The sequence below is a fragment of the Paramormyrops kingsleyae genome, chromosome 12 (assembly GCF_048594095.1).
Source record: "Paramormyrops kingsleyae isolate MSU_618 chromosome 12, PKINGS_0.4, whole genome shotgun sequence".
NCBI classification, from domain to species: Eukaryota; Metazoa; Chordata; class Actinopteri; order Osteoglossiformes; family Mormyridae; genus Paramormyrops; species Paramormyrops kingsleyae.
This window is the reverse complement of record NC_132808.1, coordinates 22,473,903-22,500,722: the sequence shown is the minus strand read 5'-3', so window position 1 is coordinate 22,500,722 and position 26,820 is coordinate 22,473,903. Positions and strand designations below refer to the sequence as shown.

At 42.6% G+C, this 26,820-nt stretch overlaps 1 long non-coding RNA gene across 1 annotated transcript; it reads left to right on the top strand.

Annotated features, from left to right (window-relative positions):
• The first annotated feature begins 7,978 nt into the window (after positions 1-7,978).
• On the top strand, positions 7,979-16,310 carry LOC111835549 (uncharacterized). The gene is made up of 3 exons (XR_002836254.2): positions 7,979-8,432; positions 15,682-15,752; positions 16,118-16,310. It is a non-coding gene; the product is annotated as an uncharacterized lncRNA (long non-coding RNA).
• Positions 16,311-26,820: the final 10,510 nt, after the last annotated feature.

Genomic DNA, 26,820 nt, shown 5'->3' with positions numbered 1-26,820 from the left:
TATGAACACTACATGAGAATCTTTACAAAATATAAAATCTGGATGGCTTGTCAATCCATGGTTCACTAAAAGTCTTTTAATTGCAGTTTGACTGTAACCTCGTCATCTTCTGGCCCACATTTTCAAAGGAAACTAAAAGGCAAAAAACACAAATAACTAAAGAGTGAGTTTATACCTAATAAACCCTCTTGAAGTGTACAAGGTACCCACCTACCAATCTAACCCTACTGCTTTCCAACCAAAAACCCAATGAAAAATACTGGGCTCATGTGAGGAGTGTGGAGATGCTGGGACCACCCTGGAGATGCCATCAGGAAGAGCTGACCAAGCTTTAACTGCCACTGGCCAGATCTTTTTTTTTTTTTGGGGGGGGGGGGGGGGGGCACTACATACACCTCCGTGTACGTGGAGTCAATCTCCAAACAATCACCCCCCACTCCCCCATGTTGATTGACATGCCCACTGGTAAGGCATGACTGCAACATCTTTCAGAGATCATCGTGGTCCCTGGACATTCCCAGAGCAGAAGGTGCCGAGAGCAGATACAGTCAGCCAGACTCTAGGGCAGACAACAATCGCCAGCCATATCAAGCAAAATATCCCCCCCACTAAAATCATTGGCACGGGAACAGGATGTGGGACACAATCCCGGCACCCCCCACAGCGCAAGGCATGTTTTCCATCTTGCACAGAACATGGCAATTCTGCTTAAACTCACTCATCAGTTTTACCCATTCACTATAAAGTACACTGAGGGCTGCAGATGAAAAATGGTTACCGTGTGTCACAGAAGAAGGAGCCTCACAAGGCTAGGTGCCCTCGAAAAAGCCCTGCAAGAACGTTTCTCCATACATGCCTGTGTAAAACCATTAATCTTCACAGGGGACCATATGGTTGGCATGATGCATAATCAGTAAGTACAAAAGTTCTTTCAGAACCTACAGACTCAGCTTTGAACATACATTTTCTAACCAGTCATCCTGGTCGGGTTCACTGAGGGGCCTCGGATCACGAGTCACAAGGCTGGGGTACAACCCTGGCTGGGAGGCCAGTCTATTGCAAGGGACAAACACAGTACAGTACCCACAATTTAGAGATTCCAATTAGCCCAACCGCATGCTTTTGAACTACAAGAGGAAACTGAGCAAGCACATGGAGAACATGCAAGCTCCACAACCAGGGTGTTGCTGGGATTCCAACCCTCATCCCTGGAGGTGTGAAGTCACCACGCCATCCTCAGCTTGGAGCAGCAAATACATCCGTATTGTAGCTGAAAATGGTCAGTCCAACAACTGCTTTCTATACATAACTTTGTCTGTCCTCTAATTGGCTGATCTCTCGACCTGAGCTCTTTGATTAGGCAAACAATAGTAAAGTCTTTTTAAAGGGTACATTTAATATTTTCATTTGCATTGGTTTGTCTTATTGTGACCCTGATCACGACAAGCAGTTAAAAGATGGATGTAGCAATATTTTGTCGGATTCCTAGCCGTCATCGTTTCCAGTGCATAATTGAATTTTAGCGACTTATTCATAAAAAAATGGATTCTCCAATTACTTGTTACTCTGCGAGTACAGTATGAAACTATGCAAAAATTTGGTAAAATTATGAAGCAATCACCATATATATTACCTAATGCAAATATTTATTAGAATAGAATTACATTGATGCACAGTTTATGGCAAATGAGGGAGTTAAAAAGAGGCAAACTGCTTAAAACGAAAATTAATACGTGAGAAAAAAAGTTACGGCTCTTGTAAGAAATCAGTTCAGTGCGCATACAGTGTCTTAAAGCTCTTGCTTTAGTTGAGGGCTGGAGTGGGATCCCACAAGGCTGAAACGTCCACTATATGTTTATTTATTTATTTTCAGTCTGTGAATAGAGATTTTTTTTCCCCTAGCCACTTTAAAAGGTGATTCCCCAGGCTAGCTTTAATTAGCATACGTGTATGGCTATTTAGAAGCGGATAAATCACATACAAATAAATGCCTTTTCGTTCGGCTGGAGGAATTCGCGGCAGTTTGGCAGCTGTTTAAAGCAAATTAATTTCACAATAACGTTCATTGACTAATCGTCCTCCTACTCGCTGGGTGCTTCAATCAGTCGTGTAATTCCCCTGTTGGGCTTTCCCATGCCCCGCTATGTTTTCTGCAGTGACGCTCCTTTCATTCGCTCAGACTGCTTCTCCTGCAGCCTCAATGCAATTTCCAAGGTCTGGTCTTCATGCTAATTGTTTCTCAATGCTGCCGTTTCCTCCCACCTACACAATGCACCTCGTTTCCTCAGCTCAATCACGGCGAGCTCATTCAAGCCCGTTTAACGTGCAGCGAAACAAAACGCAAAGCTCCCGTCTTGGTGAAATCAAAGGGCCCCGATGATCGCTTTTCAAAATGTCCAGGTCTTCCGCGGGAATTTAATGCCCCAGGACGGAGTGCTGCAGACGTTATTCGTTTTTTCTTACTTTATACAGAGCTGCAATTCAAACGTTAGTGATTTCAGCGAAGGTCAGATATAAATAACTCAGAACATTGCACGCGGTCTGCACCGAATATAACTATTGGTTTAATTTCCTCAAGTCTAATTGTTTAGATGATCTGTAACGTTTCATTAATGGATGCTTGCAATACTGAAGTGGAGATCTGGATCTGATTTGGATGTAATTCCAAAATAATTAATACGCATAGGTTATAAGTAGTAACTAATATTACTTTTCATTGCATCAATGAAATATTTTATTTAAAAAAATGTATGTTGCTTTTCTACATTCAGTCAAAATGACTAAAAATTAAGGTTAGTGACTACAAACAGCAATTCCGTAAAAAATAAGAAGCTAATTGCACTAAAGTCATTATAAGTGTCATCATTTTCAACATATCTGATTATATTTCCCTTTCAAATTTGGGGTTAATAAACTGTTCATATTCTGATTAACTAAAATGTTCGTTTTGCACTTGCATGGAATGTTATGGACACTAAAAGTTGTGTTTTATAACATACTGAAAATATACTGTTTCTGTCAACGGCATTTTATTTTACGCACGCTATACAGCAAAAATTTGTTTGAAAATCTATGTTAGTAATAATTGCATTGGTAAACACGGTTCATGCACCTCATACACACAGCGAATATACACTTTAAATGCAAAACAACTATGTCACTATATTCTGTATAAATAACATACTAAATATTAATGTGTAATTGGAGCGGGTCTGGGTTATGACTACGTGCTGTACCCCCCTTAAGCGTGTCTTCCTCATTTAAAATCTGTGACCATAACTGAAACTCAGGACGGACTGGCTGGTTTTTCTCCCAGTTTGGGACGGTTCGGTCTCAGGCCAAACGCATGCACCATTAACATTTAACTACAGACTCTTTGATGTTCTCGGGGAATTGGAGCAACACATATGAAAGAAATATCTGAAAAACATCATCAACAATTCAAATGCGTCCAATTATTAGACCATAAATAAAAGTCTAATTAACATAAATTGCTTCCATATATTCTCTATTTTTAAGACGCGTTATTTTCGTACGTACGCTTTAAAGAAATCAGTCCAGTCCGTGTTTGCTCAAGTTATGATGTAAATGCTTAACTTCAGACCAGAATTTGGCAATAATTAAATGTAAAGGTAAATATTTAGTTTCTGCTGAAATGGTAACATCTGTTTTTGTTTATGAGGAATGTACAGTACGATACAGTCTTAATTATGAAGTCCATATGAATTTTAAGATACTGATCAATCATCCATCCTGTTGTAAATATCGACTTGTCCATCTTCCAACTGTGTAAAAAAGATTCACTGGACAATGACCATGATATATTTGCTTGTGTTATCGATTTTTGCTTACAAATTAAAATCCGCCAATCCATTTTCTGTACCCACTTATCCTATTCTGGGTTGGGGGGGGGGGGGGGCGGGTCTGGAGTCTATTGGCACAAGGCACCCATCTCAGGACACATAGCCACACCGATGGACAATTTGGTAACTCCAACAAACCTCAGCATGTTTTTGGAACATGGGGGGGGGGCAGGGGGAATGGACCTGAAGGCCACACCAAAATGACAGGGAATAAGCAAATTCCACATGGCAGAGACTCGATCCTGGCTCCCAGAGGTGTGAGACGACAGTGCTAACCACCCCAACTGCCATACATTAAAATACACGGCAAAAATGTATTTTAATACAAAGGGGTATTCTTCTTGAAGTGTTTATGAATCATGTTAATGATAGTAATATTCTCTAGAAAAATATGTAGCATCTCATAGCTGGTGACTTCAGCTAGGGCTGGCACAAGCTTTTGTATATCAAAAAATGTTTCGCCAAGATATGTGCATATAAAAAGATATAAATTTTGGCATTGCATTTGATCACATTTCTTGTTTTCAACAGAAAGCTGTAAGCTTGGCCACATGTGCGTGAACTTCAGGCGATGGTTCAACACACCTGCCAGAGGGGACAATTCTTCGCATCCTATGCTTTCAAGATCTGCTTATTGAGAATGGATGGATATGCACAGGTTGCAGGTTTCATTGTCTCGTGTCATGTTTGTACATCTGTGTAAGATTAAGGAAACAAATTCCATTTGTCACGAATTGCAGGTCATTGCAGAGGTGTTTCTTACATCAAGAGAGAAATGCGCATCTACTGTATGGTAACCGGCTTCACGAAAATCAGATTCTGAAAATCTAAAGATTCCATGTTAAGTATAGAATCTTACTTTTACTTTTAGGACTCCTAGTCTAAATAATTAGCAGTTTTCTTGAAAAAAGAAAAAAATATATATATACAAATATGTTATGAATAAACAGTAGGGTCTTTTATCTAGAGCCATCTGGTTGAAAAATAACATTTAAAACACACATCCTTGACAAACTCTAGTCACTGATGTATTGCAAAACAGCCACACTGCATCATAGGGACAGTTGGCCACGTTTAAAGCAGTCCCCTTTGTCTTAACTCGCTGGCATTACTCACGGAGAGTTTCTGCAGGCCAGCGTCGATCCTTTTTATGTGACCCTTATGGCAAACACAAATGATGAAGCTTTTTGAACCTGCTCCTCACACTGCTGGCACCACTCAGCATCTGCAGTTCTGTGATTCAACACGTTAAAAAAATAAATAAATAAAACCTTCATTGTGGGCTCCTGTGACACATAAGAATGACCTCAAGCCTTCTTTTAACTTCCTCACGGCACAGGTCTTTGAACTTCTTTGCACTTTGATTATTGTTCGCTGAAACTCTTATTCAAGGTGTTCTTAATAATCCCGATACTATAGTGTGGATTGCATTTAAAGACTTGCCGCATGTAACGGGAGCCATTGCCGCGTTACATGTTTTCTGCAGCATTCTGCACTTCCAGTTTTCAGTTCTTCTTCATGCCTGATTTCACCCTGTATGAGAGCAGCCGTGCTTTTGTTTCCATAATGGAAAAATAAACCTATAAGAGACAGATGCTGAATTTTTAAATAGCTAATTCATTTCAAAGAAGGACCTAAGAAGCTCCAGCGCTTCTGTGACCCATGCCATGACTCGAACCCGGATTCAAGCATCCAGGATTGAAAAAAAATCTGTTTCATAAGGTGTGAGGAACATAAAGCAGCATCTGATTGCATTTCAAGGAAATATGAAAGGGCTGAAAACGGGCGTGTAAACAAAAGGAGGATCTGATCTCCTCTAACAGTATTGCTGATGACAAGCGCAGTTTTGCTGTGTTTGGGAGGCACCCAGAGGAGATGTTTTTAATATTGTTACAGAGAAACCCTCAGAAGGTTGACTCACATTGCAAGTCATTCTCAAAAACAGTCTCACAGCTGTGGTTGTGGCAGAGGCTGGCCTGTGTTTGTACAGAGAGCTTCTTACTCTGACCAGCTTCACAATGCTCATGAGCATCTGTATCTTTTCATCAGTTACTAATGAGAAAGATACATTAAGTAATTAATAACTTGAAAATAATTAATGGTTCATTGCAGTCGCTTGTATATTCCTGCCAAAGAGCATGCCAGGAAGCCAGCTATTCACTTTCTTTCCATTACATCATTTAATAAAATTATAAGGATGTCTGCGAAAAATTTAAAGTAGGATACCACATACTTTGGTGAAATTTAAAGGTTTGTATAAAAACATTTAAGTATAATGTATATTATTTCAAAATCCCAACCATGTTACCTGTATGATTCAATTCAGCATTGTTTACAGTTAAACCATTAACAATTGGATACTTGTTCTGGGAGTTAAACCAATGTCCTTCAGGTTACGGGGTTCAGTCCTTAACTATAACTGTACCTGCTTCTCGAAAACTCAGAGTTCACTTAAAGGGTTTTTTCTGGGATTTACCATCATCTAGATTTTGGAAATTTCCATAAATGTCATATTTGCATATGGTTGGGTGCCATTTATCAGTCAAAATCAATGCAAGTTTAAAAATGGACAGAGATGGACAGATGAACAGTTTTAGCTTTTTAATTGCTGCAAATTAAACAGTTGTAATAGAGTATATTGCAAATAAATAAATGACATATGGTTTTGCCTTTACATTCATACAAAACAGTTTGAATTTACATCATATTTAAATTTAGATTCTTCGTCCAATTTGTAATAATGTTTATACTGGCACCTTGTTCTAGAATAACGATAGGAGAAATCTGTGAATAATTTATTACAATCCATTCAGTTTCGGAAGGGGCTACGGTTCAAACTAAAATATGGTCTTTGTTCTGTTTTGTGGGTTTAGGTTTTTAATGCATATTCATATAGCTCATAAGATTCCAATATATAATCACCTATTTTAGCATGAAGGTTACAATAATACACTTTGATACTTTTTGTAACATTGTAATGTTTCCCTTGGTCACCATTGATGTCATTATGCTATCAGAATGCCAAAAATGACTCAGTTGCAATTTCCATCCTTTTCGAGGGGAAAACCTTCTTGGGGTGGCCAAGAATGCTCTTCTTCTCTGCTGATATTTCAGATGGTTTGTGTGGTGTAGGTTCTCCTGGGTCAAAACGGTGACATGCCACGGTTACAACTCTTAAGCGAAATTTGGTCTTGCATGAAATACAGAACTGAGGCAACAAAACTTAAGAATGCATGTCATTTGAAAAGAACCCATCCAGATGAAACAGTGCACGTATATATAGTTACACTCTTCTCCTCAGAACTTACAGTCCACAGTTTGAGAAAGAGGAACATTCAACGGGTAGTAGATCATCATTTAGCGACCCCCACATCGAGTGTCAGTTAGGGCGAAGAAAAGATTAGCAGTGTTTCCCCCTCCTTTACTGTGTGGTTTCATACTTTCAAAAGCATTTTTTCCCAACCCATGAAGTGAATTTGGATCAAAGTATTCATTGCTGTGTCCGCTGAAAGCTGAACTGCAGCTGAACTTTCCATTCCACTGCGACTGAAGCCATTCGGGCACTCAGAAAGGCATTTAACCGTCCACCATAATCTTATAAGTTGTCATGATTTGTGTGAAAGGAGAAGCAACCCAACTTCTTACGGATACGTAAAATTATGCATGGAGGCAGTGTGCATCCCAGAGTCTCTCAAGAGCATGCTAAGCATTTTCATCGTCTGGAGAGGGAGACTGGCTAATACGCCCTGTCATAAACACATCAATCTGCATGCATTCCAGAGCTGGAAGGAGTTGGGCAGGTTGGCCACTGAGGGACCTTCACAGCTATCCAAAAAAAAAAAAAAAACCTCAAAAATACACGCCGAAGTAAAATGATGTGTACAGTAAGGAATCTGCATCTATGGTGAAAATACTGGTAATGATCAGTTCACATAATTTGTTTCAGTAATTGTCCAAATAAAGTACTGACTGTTTATAAACCAACCGGAAGGGCTGTTGTGAAGTCGGTTTTCTAAAGACAACTGAAAGTAGCACGGGAGTGGATCTGCGGTCATCCAAGGCCGGAAAAGAGGAGGGAACCTTGGATACAAAAAAGTTATTATAGAAATCTTGGCCTGAGGTGTAAAATACTTTGTCTTAAACTACACACTGCATCAAATAAAGGATAAGATGTGCAAGCCTGAAATAGCTCCTTGGAGTGATCTATTGGCTGGTGGCACAGAGCTTCTTCCCTGCCGAGCGCCCATCCCAAACCGCTCCAGTCCTAAACTGGAAATATGGCAGCAGAGATAATTCAGGTTCCAGGAATCTGATCTGGGTCAGGGCTACGAGTCTCAAAGACAAGTGCAGTACAGTCATTTGGAATTCTGGACTTCTGTCAGGGGAATTTTTTCTTCTTCACGGAGAAAGAAAAAGAACATTTTTGGCATACATATTGCCTTGTTTGCATAACCCTCATTCTGCGTTTCCAGCTGCAAACATTCTGCGGCTGGAAATGACCCCTTATTTGCTACCGAAGGGAGTGTTTCTGTGGAATGAGTCGAGGGACCAACCTGTGTGGATTCCAAGGTATGTTTTAACTCTCCAACACATCGGTTGTCCTCTGACAGTGGAACCCAGTGAAACTACATGAATGAAGGGCAGATTCACACAGGTGCTGTGTTGCCATGACACTTATTGCTGTTTGACACTTACTGACATACCTTTGCAGGTGTACCTATCATAAGATTAAAATAATTTGGGTAATACATCACATTAAGAGCTCCTCATACTGAGGTATTTGCTATATATATATATAGGTGGACAAAGCAATGGAAATACCTAACGGTATTAGGAATCTAAAATTGGGATGTGCCTAATATGCCTCCAGTTGTTTGAGGGATGAAGAAAGTGCATCTTGCTTTGCCCGTTGCTCTCCAAAACATGTTCAATGTTCAATGGTGCTTCAGTCAGATAACCGGGGAAGGACATGGAAGACTCTTGGCTTCATCTTGGAGTTCATGCAACCGCTCTTGAATTTGTTTAGCTGTGTGAATGAGGGAATTCTTAGAAATCACGAGGGAACAGTTTCTGAGCCCTAGGGTCCATCTGGTCTGAGATAATGGCCTGTCTCCTTCTCCATTGCAAGACCTTGCAGACCAAACATCAGACCTAATGACTCCCATGAGATGGTTGTCCACACCAACAGAGATTGTAGGCTGAAGCCATCCTTTGGCTTTCTCCAAATTAAACCCATCTGGATGTCGGAATGAGGCTGAAAGATGACTCAGACCATATTACTTTTCCCCATTGCTCAAGGGTCCAGGGTTTGTGTTCCTCACACCAGGTTAGACTTCTTCGTACATTGGTTTCGGATTCAAGCGGTTCCCAAATGGCAACCCAGCTTTGTGAATCACATGGCATATGCTTTTAAGTTACATTTTATTTTTATATAGCACCATTCACAACACAGTCACCCCGAGTCACTTGACAAGCGTGTGTGGCATTATTAGGTCATTTATACAAAATGGTAGCATGAAACAGGGAAAAGAGGAGAGGGAAAGAAGGAATGCCAGAAGACAATGGAGGAGAGCAACCAAAAACTCCAAGGTCAATTGGCTGCCCAACTGCCTGCCCACCCAATCAGATTGTAGAGGAGATTGGTACAAACAACTAGAGTAGGCGGGACCAACCCATCAGATGTATTGGTCCCGCCTCCTCTAGTTGCTTGGACCTACCTCCTCTACAATCTGATTGATTATCTCTCTGAACACGTCATTTTTCATTTCTACAATCTTCCACTGCTCCACCAGTGCCCGACCCGGATCAGCTCCCCACTGCTTTGGTAGTGTCCAGCCCAAGAAAAATGGACCCGCTCCTGTTCTCCGTCGCTGGTGCACGTGAAGTTCCCTGCCAGTGCCGCCGTGACTCCTGAACCCTGCCCAAGGAAAGTTGCTGTTGCCCCCAGCTTGAGGATCCTGGCTTCGCTTAGCTGGCTTCCGGGTGCCCCAGCTGTGCCTGGCCCGCTGTCCGAGGTGCCCCGGCTGTGCCCAGCTTCCTGCCCAAGGTCTCTGCTGTGCCCAACCCACACCCAGAGGGCCCCGCTGTGTCATTCCTCCCCTGAGTTACATGACAATTAAAATAGAATAGAACTTTTGAAAAGGACTATTCACAGTTTCAAAATCTTCCAGACTTCTTAAACTGAATTGGGGGAATAAACCATAATTTTAGGACCCTGGAAAAGAAAATCTGACGGATGTTGGAGGGAAACTGCGCAAACTAAAACTGCTTTGCCAGACGCTTCACTGTAAATGTTCACTGCAACGTACCACCAGCTGAAAACATCTTTAAATTAGCTTAATAAGAGCAGCAATGGTTGGAAACCATTTCGTGATGACATCATGCACAATCCACTGTATCCGTAAGCATCATGCATGCCACACAGTAGCTGTGTGTTACATTGTAGCTGTATGCATGCATGCCAGACCTAGTAGCTATAAACATCATGCACACCTCACAGTAGTTGCAAATCCATGCACTGTCTAATCAGATTGTTTAAAGGAAGAGTGGAATTTGTACGGTGCTGATGGATATGCTGCAGAACCAACATGCGACCAGCTGCGAATTCACACTGGTCCACACTGCCTGTGTGCGTGGGAGGCTTAGCAGTTCAGGGATGAAACCAGCTCCCAGATCCCATAACATGGACCCTTTTGACTGGGAAAAGCATCAGCAATTTGTGGGAAACTGTGTTCAGCACCAGTATATGAAAACTGAAGCTTTTGACACTAGCAATGGCTGCGTGACGCTAAATGTAACAGACCACTAACATATTATGGTCTGTTTTTAAACTTTATGGAAAAAACATGCTCTCGGCAGTCATGTTAAAGATTCGAAGATCATGTGATCGCTTTTAATTGGGCCAAGTGGTAAGTCTGAATGTCCAATCGGAAGGAAAGCTGTAAAATTTCTTCCGCTCCGCTGCAACTGCTACTTGCATTACTGACAGTCATAACCACAGAGACATACTTGAACGCAGCTTACCAGGAAAATATCAGCGTGTGTTTGACAGGTATATGGGGTCAGCGAACAGATACCGGGCTGTGCGGAGACGAGCGGCAGGTCAATCATCTCCCTTCGCATGCGTCTGTGGGCTGGGCTTCCGTCCGCAAAAAGAAGTTGTGGGTAGCTGTGGTTTCTACACAATGGCTGAGAAACACATACAGATATTGCTCAGCTGAAAGCGAGTCTTAGGTAAGAATTATATTTGGCACAAAGGCAGCTTTCTTGTATGATATATTATATAGCTGTGCATTCATTTTGCTAAAGTACCATTTTAAACCAACTCTAAACTGTGAGGTTATGTGACAATTTCCTTTCAGCATTCGCAATGATCTTTGTCTACATGGTGAGTGTCAGCTGTCGGGTTTGGCTGTAAATATTCAGGCCCAGAGGCTAGTGCATCTCTCTTAGGGCTGTCAGTTTACCTCTGATTTGCCTGTGAAGACCCTCCAACTCTGCACCTGGTTCATATTTGACAGCTGCCGTCCCCTGACACCCAGTTTCCCACATTCGATTCGCGAAATGTATGAGAACTTTATTTAAGAGAATACATTTTTCAAGGAAGACATTTTGAAAGACAAAAAAAAAACGGCGAGAATGGACCAGAAAACGGGGGGCTATTTGTGGATCTCGCTGGATTTGGGGTAGATATACTGTATCAGAGATACGCACTGTATTCCAAGTCCAGTTTAGTCTTAAGGGGAGCCATAGAAAATTCAACACCTGTTGACACACTCATGCATGTCTCCTTTACCTGCTCTGAGCCACAAATCAAATGCATTGAAAAGCACTTCCTCAATTTTATTCTCACGTATCTAGAGGAACCTCTGCATTACTTCAGCATCCATCCATCCATCCACCACCATATATCTGGGTCTGCTTTCTAAACAGGGATGCCCACACCTCCCTCTCACCAGACACCTGCACCAGGGAAATACCAAGGCCTTTTCAGGTCAACGGAGAGATATTACCTTTCCAGATTGTCCTGCATCTGCTCCAGAGCTTTCACCCAGTTGGACATGCCCAGAGCACCTCCAGGGCATCTCTAATGGTGCTTTTCCACTGACGTACAGGTACCAAGCTGTACCCGGCTTGTACCCCTACGAGAGACTAGTTACAGTGCAGTTCCAGCTCGTCGGCTTGGATAAGCATTGTTGGGTTTGGAGAGCGACAGTGAGGTAAAACTTATTTACTGTTCACATGGTGTACATCATGATTTACCATGTGCTAATTCCCGCTAGCAAGTCCGTGAGAAATTACATCTTTGTTAGCATCAAACGCTAACGGAATTATCATTCGCTTGCATGAATTTGCATTATCAATGCATCCCGTTTAGCTGTTCTGTAGTACTTTTTTTAAACAGGGCATTGGAAATTCTGAGTTATCGGGAAAGTGTCAATACATTGCAATGTGCGATACTGCTACTAATAAATAATATATAGAATATGGCCTCTTTTTTCCTTCAGTTAATCCATGCGCAGATGGCGGTGACGCAATTAGCTCAGTTTGCTCACACTTTCAGCCCTGCTAGTAAGTAGAGTTATGTCAGCGCGGTACGGCTTGGGTACCGGCTCGGTTCTTGGTGGGAGTGGAAAAGCACCATAAGGCTGAGCCCAGACACCCTGTGAAGGAAGCTCGTTTTAGCCACTTGGGTCTGCGATGACAGCAGCAGAACGTCGAAGGGAAAAACGAAACTGCGCAGATGCTCCTCTGCCACATTGAATGGTGACAGCAACAACATGTGTAGCGCCAGAACTGGTAGACAATGGAAAACAGAAGTACCAGGAGGAGGCGTGCACTCGCAGCGGTGGACTGCTGTGAATGAATCAAAAATATTTATCCATCCATCTTCCAAATGCTTATCTAGTGGAGGTTTTCAGGGGGGCCTGGAACCTATCCCAGTGGCCTGGGGCAAACACCAAGGGAACAAAGGATGCCAGTCCATCACAGGGCAACCTCAGAGTGTATGTGCAATCGCGCGGGCAATATTAATGGAAGAGCGGTGTGTAGCTTCCGAAAAGGAAGTTTTCTTGGAGTCCTGGCCTCATTCCGAAGGCTCTTTGCACCTGTGGTGGTCCGAATGGCAGCAGCCCAAGGTCATACATCCTGATAACGCTTAGATTGTGCCGACAGCTGACAGGAAAGCCATTCGCTCATCTCGGATTTACCGTCACAGCGGGTCTGGGGGAACTGAACGAACGTGATCGCGGCCGACGGAGAAAAATGCGTGAGGAGCACATGAGAACAGCCTTAATTAATCATCGTATTCATAGATGTCAAGGGGATGACTGTGTAGTTTCATTCTTCTTGAGCGTGTGAGAGAGCAAGTGTGAGACAGGTAAGTGACCATGCATATAAAACTTCATGGTCTGGAGTTTGAGGATCTTTTCTGTACATCTAGACCAGGGGTGGGCAATCTTATCCGCAAAGGGCCGGTGTGTATTCAGGTTTTAGGGGTAACCTTTTGGTCAAACCCAGGTATGAGGACTCTTCAGCCAATCCGTCCTCTAATTAATAATCTAACTAGGGAGTTGCAGTGAAAACCTGCACACACAGTGGCCCTTTCAGGGTAAGATTGCCCACCCATGATGTAGACCAGGGGTGCCCAACTCCAGTCCTGGAGGGCCAGACCCCTGCACATTTTTGGGTTTCCCCTCATTTAACACTCCTGATTCAACTCCTTGTGCTAATTACCACACAGCTCTTGAGCTGAATCATTTATGGTGGAACAGGGAAAGAACTAAGCTACACAGGGCTCCGGCCCCCCAGGACTGGAGTTGGGCACCCCTGATCTAGACAGTAGTTTAACAGTAGTTTAACCTTTTTAATCAGGGCTGGCTCTACATTTTCTAGGGCTGTAGGCAAAGATTAACTTGGGGGGGGGCACTCTACCAAGAAAACTGATGATCATTTAATTCACTTTCTCTACAAGGCAGGTAATTTGAGGGCCCTGGGCAACTATCTATTCTGCCTATAGCTAGAGCTGAAAATGTACTTCACCTTACACTATCTGTTGGACCACCCATTACTGCGGAATCAGCAATTAGCCCAGTGTTCCAGTTACATACATCATAAGCCCTGATACATTTATGTACAAAATTTAAATCTTGCTGCAAATACAGTACTTTTAAGCATTATCCTTTTTCGGATAACACTGTCCCTCAACATTTAAATTGTTTTGCTATCTTGTTTAGATTATGTGCATTTTAACAAACAGTTTAGTCTACAAAGATCAGCGGCAATTACACAGAAGCCATAAAACAGCAGATTTTGTGAAATGTGATGTCAGCTGCGGGGGTGTAAAGCTTTATATTGTGTTTTTAAAGCTGTTTTTCTGCTGATGACAAATATGGGAAGTATCCAGCTGCTGCTTTCGGCTTGCATCTGCAGAATTAGCGGGACATGCGAACTGGAGAGGTAGGAACACATGTTCTGGCAATCAGAAGCTCACCTTTAATTAGAAAAGCTGATTTCACTAGGAGACACGCTGGTTACAATTCCAGCTCCAGGGGCGGAGTCAGACCAAACCCCCTCCCCACCAAAAAAAAAATTGGCAAGTTGCCTTTTGCTTGATTGTCAGAGTCTGAATGTTAGTTGGAAACAGGTGTATGTATTTGTTTTGTTTGTTTATTGGGGGGGGGGGGGGGGGGTTGCAAGTGTGACTGATCAGGGGGGTGTTCCACAAAGAAGGATTTCTTAGTTAGCAGGATATCTTAAGCCAAATTCCAACAGGAAGACGGGTAAGTGACATTCCGATTGGACGATCCTCACAATTGGCTTACATTATCCTGCTTTCCTGAATACCCACGGGGTGAGCGAATGAGGCTTGTTTGTTTATGTTCTTCTCAGCCAAAAATATATAGACAGTGGTACCTTGGTTTGTGAGCAGAATTTGTTCCGGAAACATGCTTGTAATCCATCGTATATCAAAGCGAATTTTCCCATAAGAAATAATGGAAACTCGGATGATTCGTTCCACAACCCAAAAATGTTCATATAAAAATGATTAATACAAAATATAAAGTAAAAATACATAAAACAAATGAACCTGCACTTTACCTTTGAAAAGAATCGTGGATGGTGTGAGAGAGACGAGAGAGGAGAAGAGGAGGGTTATTTTGTAGGATGACTTTCACTATAACTAATGGTCTCACTGCTATCTGTTAGCTCACTGGAATCTTTTTCTTTTTGTACGACTTTAACAAGGAACCTATCCAATGACAGCTGCTTTTGCCTCCTTTTTGATTTTGTGGAAATGTGACATTGCATTGTCATTAAACAGATTAATCGCTCACACTGCTACGTCCTTATTTGGGTGGTGCTTTTCTACTAAATTTTGACCATACGAGTGAGGCACGCCAACTGAGACCAAGCATGAGAAACAATTACCCACAATCCCACAGCGTGAGAGAGAGAAGAACCATCGGCTCAGTTGTGATCACGTGACACTCGGCAGACAAATCGTATACGTGATACTCGTATTGCAAGACCTCACTTGTTTATTCAGTTAAAATTTATTTTAAAATTTTGGCTCATTTTGCAAAACACTCGCAGATCAAGTTACTCGCAATCCAAGGTTTTACTGTGTGTGTGTATATATATATATATATTTTTTTTACAGCTCAGCCAGGTAATTTCACCAGTTATATGTTCGGGTGGAGCTGAGAAGAGGGAACAGCCAGGACTTTCAGGAAATACAGTGACAGGAAATTGTTCAAATTCAAAAGGTTCATGAGATACCAGTTTAACAATAAGTATTTGTTATTCTTATGTATAGGGTCTGGACCCTATCAACCCTGCATCAGACAAGTGGCTGTAGAAAATGGACAGATGGATTATACAAGATAGGTGAAGGCGGATTTGTTTTTGTTAAATCCTTATAGTTTAGTGTTTTTGAATAGAAGGCAATAGAGCTTACCGTCATGACAGATAGAAATTTGGCCACTTTATATGGCAATTTTTCCACCACATATCAAAAATGATGTCAGTCACACACCCACTTCAGCGAGTGATTGTCTGCTACACATGTTATTGGACACTAAACACATTTTGATTATAGCTTGGGTCCCTCCTTGCATTGAGGCAAGTGTATCTACACCTCCCAGAGCGGTGTGGTCTGCACAGCTGAGAGAGACTATTTCTCTTTAGGCTCTGCGGTTTTTCCAGGTACCACTGTCACACTGCTGCTACAGGATGTTGCATCTGTTTTACAGGTCAGAGCCTGAGACTTCTGCAGAACCCATCACGCAGATGGCAGTGGAAGGCATCCAAACTCGATACTCCCTCGACTCATTCCAGGGGTTTATGTTAAACGCCATTATCTTGTCAGATTTTAAGGACAGCCTGTGAATACAAAGCAGACCTGGCAGATGGGGAAGAACCCACTGTTACCTAATCTAACTTCACGACACTGAAAAAGACATTAGCTGCGGATCAATTAAGATCCATTCTTCGGACAAAATGAAATAAAGATTTCTACATGTTTATTTGATCACCCCTAATGGAAACATAGTAGTTTTGTGTTTCCGTGAGTGTCTGTTACATACTAGAGCATTTCAAGATGGTACCAGCATTATAGCGCAAGAAAAGTCTTCCTGAATTAGCATCCAAATGGCTGCAATGCTTATATTTACTTCCAGCTTTGTGTCAATATAAGTGATCACATATCTGACAAACCATTTTATAAATCTTTCTGTGAATTACTTCCCTCATTGCACATAAATAAAGCTCAAGATATTTGCTATGAACTTCCAGTTGTGCCCACAATAATATAAAACAGTGCTCTGCTGTTAATTTGGAAGCAAAGTTTAGTTTTTCTATTAAACCATAAACCTTATGAAGCTGATAAACTCACTGGCCTCGTTCTAAATCAAGGTTAGAGCTGTTCCAAGGGTTTATTGTGCAAAAGTAAAAGAAAACCTAATCCAAGATATTTAAAACACAAGGTCAGCTAAATACTTTTATCAGCAAGGACTCCTGGACTGTAACCAAATTGTCTTCTCTTGGTTAAACCATACCCAAGACTAAGCAACTTGGAAAGGAGACATGGGACTTAAATAGACTAATTCCAGGTGGGGCTAATCACTGCTTAATTGATTGATGGCATCGCCTTCCCTGTTCCACAGTAGCAGGTCAGCAAATAACCACGCTTCAAAGTTGTGACAAACTAGGGTCATTCTGAAAGCATAAATTAACCACAGTTCTTTTTAACGTCACACCGGCACTGAAAATGTTCCAAACACACACCCCCCCACACCCTGCTTAAGCAATCCAAGCAATATTTGCGTAACATATGCCCATATGAATCCACTTGCACAGCAATGACCTAAACTCAAAAACAGGGAACCTTTGAACTAAGGGCAGTTCACTGCGATTTACTGGTAATTTCATTTTCACCACAATACGGGCTTTGTTATGGGCCTGTAGGTGTGCTGCATGAACTTTTTAAAACCCTATGAAGACACAATTATTAGAGTCATTATCGCTCACAGAAAAAAAAACAACCTCAGCATGTTGGACGGTACATATTAGGGGTAGGGGGTGCAGCTGTGAGCAGGAGGTTGCTGGTTCAAGCCTAGCCTTGGGTGTACAGCTGTGAGTAGCGGGTTGCTGGTTCAAGCCTAGCATTGGATGTGCAGCTATGAGCAGGAGGTTGCTGGTTCAAGCCTAGCCTTGGGTGTGCAGCTATGAGCAGCAGGTTGCTGGTTCAAGCCTAGCCTTGGGTGTGCAGCTGTGAGAAGTAGGGTGCTGGTTCAAGCCTAGCCTTGGGTGTGCAGCTGTGAGCAGGAGGTTGCTGGTTCAAGCCTAGCCTTGGGTGTGCAGCTGTGAGCAGGAGGTTGCTGGTTCAAGCCTAGTCTTGGGTGTGCAGCTGTGAGCAGGAGGTTGCTGGTTCAAACCTATCCTTGGATGTGCAGCTGTGAGCAGGAGGTTGCTGGTTCAAGCCTAGTCTTGGGTATGCAGCTGTGAGCAGCAGGTTGCTGGTTCAAGCCAAGCATTGGGTGTGCAGCTGTGAGCAGCAGGTTGCTGGTTCAAGTCTAGCTTTGGGTGTGCAGCTATGAGCAGGAGGTTGCTGGTTCAAGCCTAGCTTTGGGTGTGCAGCTATGAGCAGCAGGTTGCTGGTTCAAGCCTAGCCTTGGGTGTGCAGCTGTGAGCAGTAGGGTGCTGGTTGAAGCCTAGCCTTGGGTGTGCAGCTGTGAGCAGGAGGTTGCTGGTTCAAGCCTAGCTTTGGGTGTGCAGCTATGAGCAGCAGGTTGCTGGTTCAAGCCTAGCCTTGGGTGTGCAGCTGTGAGCAGTAGGGTGCTGGTTGAAGCCTAGCCTTGGGTGTGCAGCTGTGAGCAGGAGGTTGCTGGTTCAAGCCTAGCCTTGGGTGTGCAGCTGTGAGCAGCAGGTTGCTGGTTGAAGCCTAGCCTTGGGTGAGCAGGAGGTTGCTGGTTCAAGTCTAGCTTTGGGTGTGCAGCTGTGAGCAGGAGGTTGCTGGTTCAAGTCTAGCCTTGGGTGTGCAGCTGTGAGCAGGAGGTTGCTGGTTGAAGCCTAGCCTTGGGTGAGCAGGAGGTTGCTGGTTCAAGCCTAGCCTTGGGTATGCAGCTGTGAGCAGCAGGTTGCTGGTTCAAGCCAAGCCTTAGCAGAACAGTCACATGTCCATGGGCCCTTGAGCTCCCTGGGTGTTGCAAGGTGGCTGATCATTTACTGTGACCACCAAGCTTGCTCTCAAGAAGAGGCAAAGAGAATTTCTCCACGGGGATCAATGAACTATCATTATCTTATTCTATATCCATGGTTAGTCTGCTGACCTAGCCAAGTTTCCTTTGGAACTCAAACAGTATTTCATTCATCATAATACTGATTAAATAGATCTTCCAGAAAGTTGCACTGCACTAAAAGTACAAGGAACTGCATTCTGTAGCACAGAATACAATTGTTTCTTCGCTGACTTACAAAACAAACCTGTGAGTCTTTAATTCCAAGGTCTACCATGGCATTCCATACAGCCGTGGGTTGTATGTTTATATGTCTATACAAATTCCTTTGGGGTAGTGGATCGCAACCTCATTGGACCAATTTGGCTCGAGAGCAGAGCCGCCTTTTGTTCAGACTCAAAGCTAATCTAATTATATGTGTACTGCTGCTGACCTCGTGTCACATTTAGGGCACGTATTTTCTTCCCATTAAATACCCATATTTCGTTCCCGTTTCCTAATGGAAGCCCTTCAATAGCTATCTCATTAATTCTTCACCTTATTGAAAACGGTCAGTCGGTATGTCAGTCTCCGGTCCAAGCCTTCGACATAATTGCATCAACAGTTTTACAGGCTGCCGCAGTTGCTGCCAATTACCGATTTTCGCAAACCGACGCTTCAAGGGCTCCTGTCAGAGACGCTGGAGTAGATGGTGCTCCAGAATGCAACATCTATAGCTTCCACCGTGTGATTTCACCACAGTTAAACGCCTGGCAAATGGTTAAGGGGTGACCCCACATCTCTGTGCGGAGCACATCCCCCCTGCAGCACCCCAATGTGGGAACTGCAGCCACCAATCCACAAAGCCACTGGCATCTGAGGAACCTGCACAGAACGAAGGGAACAAATCGAATCCAGTTACCAACACCTCATTGTCGTCCATGCAAAGTGAAGAACAAAAGAAGAGCCAAAATAGAGTATCAAGATCAGATACTGTGCAAAAAATATTCATTGCCATAGTTCATATAACTATACCCCCATAACAGTGTTGCTTAGCGTAACTTGATAAGCCCCCGACTCGGACACAGCTGGAGACGATTGGATGGAGATGTCAGCAAGACCGATAAGGTGAAAAGCTAAACAAAGGCTAATGTGTCATTTATGTATTTACTATGACCTTCCAATGGTGGGGGCGGCTTCTTTGTGAAGGCCTCTGATTGGGCGGCCTGCTTAACCCATGCTCCTATCTCCGGATGAGAGCTGAGTTCTACCCCTTTGAAACAGAAGTGCTTTTTAAACCTGATAGTGGCCTACGCAAATCAGCTCCTTTTGGAGTGACATCAACTCCTAGTATGTGGGGGTTTTTTATCTGGTCAGTGACTTGTATTGCCAAGAAGGTTGTTGCTCTGTTGTGAGATATCTAATGATACTAAAACCTCTTCAACTAATATTCCTATGCCTGCATTCTCACTTGCCTCTCCCTCCTACTTATGCTGCCATAGCCATATCTGCTGGGACTTACATATTGCACTCAATTAACTGTTTGCACTGCCCTACTTTGGCTAATTGCACATTTTATTTCCCATACTGCTCCTGGACTGTGCTGCCTGGAGACCCCAAAATATCAAGATGTCCTGCCCACCTTGCTGCCTGAGACGCCCCCAGTACCTCTGGCGTCCTTCCGGCCTGCTCGCCCTTCCGTCTGCGACGTCTCTCCTGCCTGCCCTGCTGCTGTACCACCTCTCCTCCTGCCCTCTGAAGCAGCACCTGCACCTGCCTGCCCCCTCTTCGAGACTCAAATCTTATAATTTGGGCGGTGTGAATTGGGGACTTTTCCATCTTGCCCATTTGACTTTCTCTTGTACAATGAGCTTCCCCTTTGAGTCCGATTCCTCCCAAGGTTTCTCCTTGCCACTGTCACCTCAGGCTTGCTTACTTGCGGCTTTGAGCAGCGATAATGTAAGCGATTTGAGACAATGTAATGTTGTGAAAATGCACTATATAGATAAAACCGAATTGAATTCCCCACCATAAGCTACATATTGTTTTGTTTATGAGCACCTAGTCTTGACAGGGTCCCCTTAATCTCGTGATGCTGAAAGTAAAAGGAGGAAAAAGCTTAGAAATTGAAGGTGTCACAAACAAACAGCAGATGGTGGCCATACACCTCCGGAGATCGACATTCCTTTACGTCATCTGCTAAATGCATCTAACGCTTCCCTTTTTAAACAAGGCATATTGTGTTTCAGACACGCCAAGTAGAAATCTCTATTCTGATCAGCAATTTCCTTTTCACTGCCAGCCCTTGCTTAACGTCGTCCCCATATTGGCAGGAACTGTAGCCGTAGTACTGGAGAGGCGTTACAGTGCACGGCCGGGGTAAAGGAAAGTTTAAGGATCTGTCCCGTATTTCCAGGGAAATCAATCAGCAGCCTGACAGTTCAGTAACAGATTTATAATACGTAATTTAAATCATGGGGCAGCATGGTAATACAGTGTTTAGCATGGTTGCCTCACACCTCTAGGACCAGGGATTGAGTGTCCGTCCTGGTTCTGTGTGTATGGAGTTTGCATGTTCTTACGGCGCGGAATGTTAGTTCAATATCATTTGATATCTCAAAACAACAAAACAATGTTCTTGCCAGAATACAATTAACTCCCCTTGTTGTGGTGGGGTTTCCCAAAAACGTGCTATTGTCCATATGAGCACATGTGTTTGGTGTCCTGTCTTGGATTATTCAGGATAAACTCCGGACCTGCACAACCCTACATAAGACAAATGGGAATAGAAAATGGATGGATGTTAAAATTATGGAATTTATCATGAATTGTTCTAACGACGTGCCCTGTGATGAACTAGCATCCCATCCAGTGTTTACCCTGCTTTGTATGCTGTGCTTCCTTAGAACCAAGGTCACTGTGCACAAACAAAAAAATAATGTTAAAAATAAAATTTTAAAATATTCTTTATGAATATGTAAAAAAATGTAAAAAGCCAAAACCCTGCATTTGGGAAATGATTACATTTTAGCAAAATGGTAACAAATGACAGTTTTAAGTTAAATATCCCTACCATTCAGACAAATATGAATGCTGATCACAAGAAAATCTGTTCCCTTCTTTGTTTCATTTGTTACACCAATAATATTTGACATAACTCAATGTGATTTTTTTTGAGAAGGAGCAATTGAGAAGTAGATTACAGAGATGCATTGTTTCATATTAATCCTGTATTAAAAGCTCAGACTATTCCTGTTGATACCAAGGGAAAAAAATAATTCATCAGATACAAGTCCAAGGGGAATGTAATAAGTCTAAGAACAGTGCTTTGTGATACACCTATGATTTATCCATCCATTTTCTATACCTGCTTGTCCTATATGGGGTAGTGGGGGTCTGGAGCCTGTCTATAATTCAAGAATTGGAGAGGAGAAAAGAGATGCCTTAGTCAATTTGGAGACGTGTAGGGTCTCCAAATTGGCAGGGGGCAGTCTGTGAAGAGTCTGACTCATGTCGGAATGATACCACAAAGGAGAATATTAGTATTCTGGCCACATTCTTTGGATCTTTCGAATCTGCATCTTCAACAAATAGCTAAAGGTGTATGTCAATGCGTGTCTGCATTCTTGTCAGTGCGCATTCATGCAATGATAGCACAAAGTCTATGAACTCCCTATGTCCATGACAATGCAATTCAATGCATTTATGGAGCATTAGAGGAAAGGAAAGCTTTTGTATCTATTTTAATTTCTAATACAATTTGCAACATGGCTGTCAAATTCCAAGTGTGCATACTCAAGTATGTATTCTTGGTTGACATTTTGAGCTTGTCTGCAATTCATCTCACAGCAAAAGACATGGTTCACCTAATTGGTGCAAGGCTTTGTTGCTCAGTACGGATTACACATATTGGCTATTCAACAAATGCAAATCCTTTCCATTTACTAAGAGACGAAAAATGAAAGGCATGAGCCCAATAGGACACAAAGTTCTTCCTCAAAATCAGACTGTTGGATCAGCCACTTAAAAACGACACTGATCAGGGTGACTGACAAGGCAACTGAATCCTGCAATTCAAGGCTGACCCTAAGAAAAGTGAAATCAAATTTTAAATCGTTTCAGTGCCGAGGACATCTCTTTCTGTCTTGTAAACCGGACCACACAAGGTCTAGGTCATGGCAGTGAAGCACCATTAGCTTTTCATGCACCACGTTTGGATTTAATTATCGGCTACAGAATGGGTGGTGTTATCTATTCAAATTGCTGTGTTCGGTAGTTTTCATGTGTTAAGTGGGATACGTGGCTTTCGATTTCCCATCATCCCTAGATTGTAACAGTCACTGACAGCTGGCTTCCTCAAAGGCATTTACCAAAACTGAGGTCTTGGGTCCCTTTAACAAACTGGGAACTGTCAAATGAAATGGTGAATCCATAAAAAAAATAGATTTTTGGAATTTTATTCATGCAAAAACCGGCATGGTAATTATGCTAATTATGCTAATATAATCTCCAGTGTTGATAATGCACTACCAAAGGCTCTGCAGACCACAAAGTGGCACTTAGGAAAGCCAAATTAACAACAGATGCCAGCTTGCTATAATTTTATAATCATATTTTATAAAACAGTGCTTTCAAAATCGTCCAAACAATAAGTTTAAAGAAACTTAAGAAACTTATTAGAATAATATACTTTTTTTCTGATTCACACAACTGTTACTACACACCGACCAACTAACCACATTGAATTTTAATGCCAAAGCAAGATATTAACATAAATGTGTAGTTGACTGTTGCTTTGCTTAAAGTACACAATAGTCTAGATGACAAATTAGGGAATTTATTTTTTTTTTAATCATTGATGTTTTCTTTGGCAACGGAAAGCAACTTACTAACTGTCCTACCCATCTAGTCTTAAATACTGCTATGAACTTCTTGCCTACGAATATTGTTATGCTCACCTTGATAATGACGTTGCTGCTCGTAAGTCTATAGGTGTGACCTGAAGCTCTTTCTTGGCTCTGATAAGCGGTGCACCAGCAGGTGTTGAGGCCTAAAGCTCAGCATTCAATGTTTCCATTAGAGTACATACCTTTGTATGTTTTTTTATTTGCAGTATTGTAGCAGTCGTGCTTACCTCACTAATGATCTAGCCCCACTTACGGAACTCCAGCTGCCTTGCCAGTTTACAGAAAGTCCCGTAGACCCTAAGGCACATTGGAAATTGGCTCTATTTTTTTTTTGTTCTGAGCAGGAAACATTCCACATGGCAGGGTTTTACTTCCCTAATAAATGACAAAAATGCATCTATTTTTATTAGATTGTAATGGTTTCAGTCATCCTAATGGCCTTCACCAGTATGTTGCTGCCTGTCGTACACTCGCATTTTTACTGGGGAATTTGGGGTTTGCCATACTTGCTAAAAGCTGTCATAGCGGGATTCACTCCAAGTATTCCAGTAGGGGTCTAGTAGTTTTCCTTTGCAACGTCTGCAGTATTTATTCTACTTCCTGCAAGGTAACAAAACTAGCATTGCAACACTTACCTTCTCACAAAAATGTGCAACGTGCAGATTTGAAAGACAGAACAAGGGGGAGCCGGGACTCGGATTTCTGGAGCGCAACATGAAAGGGAAACCAAACGTGAACACTAGATACTGCAACTATCCGTTGGATTAGCTTGTTGCATCTCATGCCATATTAATAAGCCAGGATAACAATGACCTGATCTCCCAACCTGTCAGACTATGTCTTCCAGGTGCAGTGTCAGTCTCCTTAATCTGCATGGAGCAGGACACTGCTTAAAGTTCTTTTACACCAATGACATCTGGGATTAAATATCTGATTTTCGGAATCACTCCCGATGTACCGAAGTGACCCATTATTACTGTTATGTTTAATTCTTTAAATGAATCCTTTTGGATACAGCTTCTTGGAAAGGGTGGGGAATGATAATTAGCAGGCTTGAATGCTTTCCTTGAATGTGTATAAACTTAAACGAGATGTTTAAAGCCGGCTGCACCTGCTTGCATGCCACAGACAAATTAATAACCCATTCATGCAATAAAAAGTTAGGCAAAAAAAAAAGATTTGATAAGTAAGCTGGACCAGATGGCTGAAAAGGCAAAGCATCTGTTAACTGAGGTCAGATCTGCAAACGTTCACTCTCTGTTACGCTGGGCTAAGTGCATGTGAACTGAAGCATCTCTACCAACATTTGGCACCACTGAAAGTCTTCTTCAGCGAAGGGTGTGAAAAACATGCCTCTTTATACTGCAGCCCCAGAACCGTTAGTCAAAGTTTTAGAAGATGAAGAAGTGAGCTGAAGTTCCTGTAAGAACTCAATATATTTCTTACCTGCAAAACTTTATCAACATGCACTTTACATTGGAAATTATATATAATAAACCATTCTGTTTTCTGTTCTTTTTAAAGAGCCTTGAATCTACAGTATAATAATGCTTTGAAAAACAGCTGTACATGCACCATTAAGTTCCATATACTGTAGGAGGGACCAGCATCCTTGTGTCGAAGTAAAGTTAAGTTCATTTGTAGAAAATTTTATTCACACATATTACATTGAAAGTGGTTATTTTGTAGGGTTCAAACACTCATGTTCAGTCCATCTGCCTTACCAGGCGGGGGTGGGGGGGTTGAGAGAATGGGTCTTCCACAAAATGACTGTGTGAGATGAATTTGATGGAGCAGAGGACCGGGCAGACGGCGATGTGGTGGAGAGGCAGGCAACAGCCTGGGCTCTGCATTTAGGCACTTTACACGAGTGCCAGTCGGGGGATTAGGCGCATTGTCGCACTAAAACAAACTCATTATTTCAATTTTCCATTGAGTCCCGTTCCCTCACAAAGACGGCCCAGTGGGACCCATTATTAGAATATGTCCCTGCTTAATAACGGGTGGCTACGTGTTAATTGCCGGGGGGGGGCAGTACACTGGCACTTATTTTCACACATGAGCGAGCACGTCATGGCGACGCTTTTCGGGCCATTCCGGCTGCGGAGTGTAATCAGACAGAATACAATACTTGCCCCTTTTGCTATTGCTTTGAACTGCTTTCAGAAACAAGTCGGAGTCTCTGGTTCTCACATACACTCACTCCAAGAGGTGAGATTTATGAATTGAAGCTCAGCTCTAAAGTCCGTCTCAAAGGATTCTATCAGTTGGCGCGACACAAAAACATACAAATATTCTGCTGAAAATGATCGGCTGCTTTTTGTTATGATATTTTTAAAACTGAACAGGTGGAAATCAGACATTTTTGATGTACTACTCATATTATATGAAACAGTGGAGGTCTATGGTGTAATGTATTTATTTCGAACTATTATTCATAAAGCTGGATATGACATGGCTTCTAAGTAAATTACTTTCCTCGTTTAGCTGCAGAAAATAGCTACCTATGACGAGCTTGGTTTTCTAAAGTTTTTTACTTAATGGTTACCATGATGCAGATGTGAAACACCTCATCTTGACATTGACAGCATATGTTCTGCTTTTCGATTATTCTCAAACTTTGCATGCCAGCAGAAATAATAGTTCGTAAAAACATCCTACAGTCACGCAATACCTTCTGCTGCCAAGTGCGTACTAATGCGCGAAGGCAGATCTGGCAGAGTAAGAAGCCAGCGGCTCGCTGGTGCCCCAGAAGGGACAGCTGGACGCGATGAATGGGTCACCAGCATCTGAGCTCCAGAGCCTGATGTCAGAATCTGGCTTCAGTCGCCGCCAAACGTACTGCTCCGCAGCACCTTCGAAAACGGCGAGGCCGGCATGCGGGTCGAAGGTAGAGACCCTGCGTTCAAGACCAACAGATTAAAAGCGGTGGGCTATAGTGCTACATCGTACCCATGACGGTGTTGGGTTGTGTGGCTCGTAAAGGCCGGAGTCTGAGAAAGAGCCCCTTCCGATGTTGATGAGTTACCATCGCCGTGGGGATGAAAAGGTTGATCGTTGAGTCCAGAGTGAAAGAAAAGGAAGTAGAGCCACAATGGGCTTACTGGGAAGGCGGTCGTGAGAAAGTACGGGGCGGCCAGTGGAACCACATGACGTGGGAATCAAGCAGTGAGCAGCACGAGGCCCGGAGCAATGTATGTAAAACATAAACATTTAAGGACGAGGACACTGGGTTCATTCCGGCAGAAGTGTGTGAGGCGGATTTCCGAAGAAATCTCAGCAGGCTGTTTGCTGCTGTAGTTTGCTACAAAGAAACCGACCAATTAAAAGCCA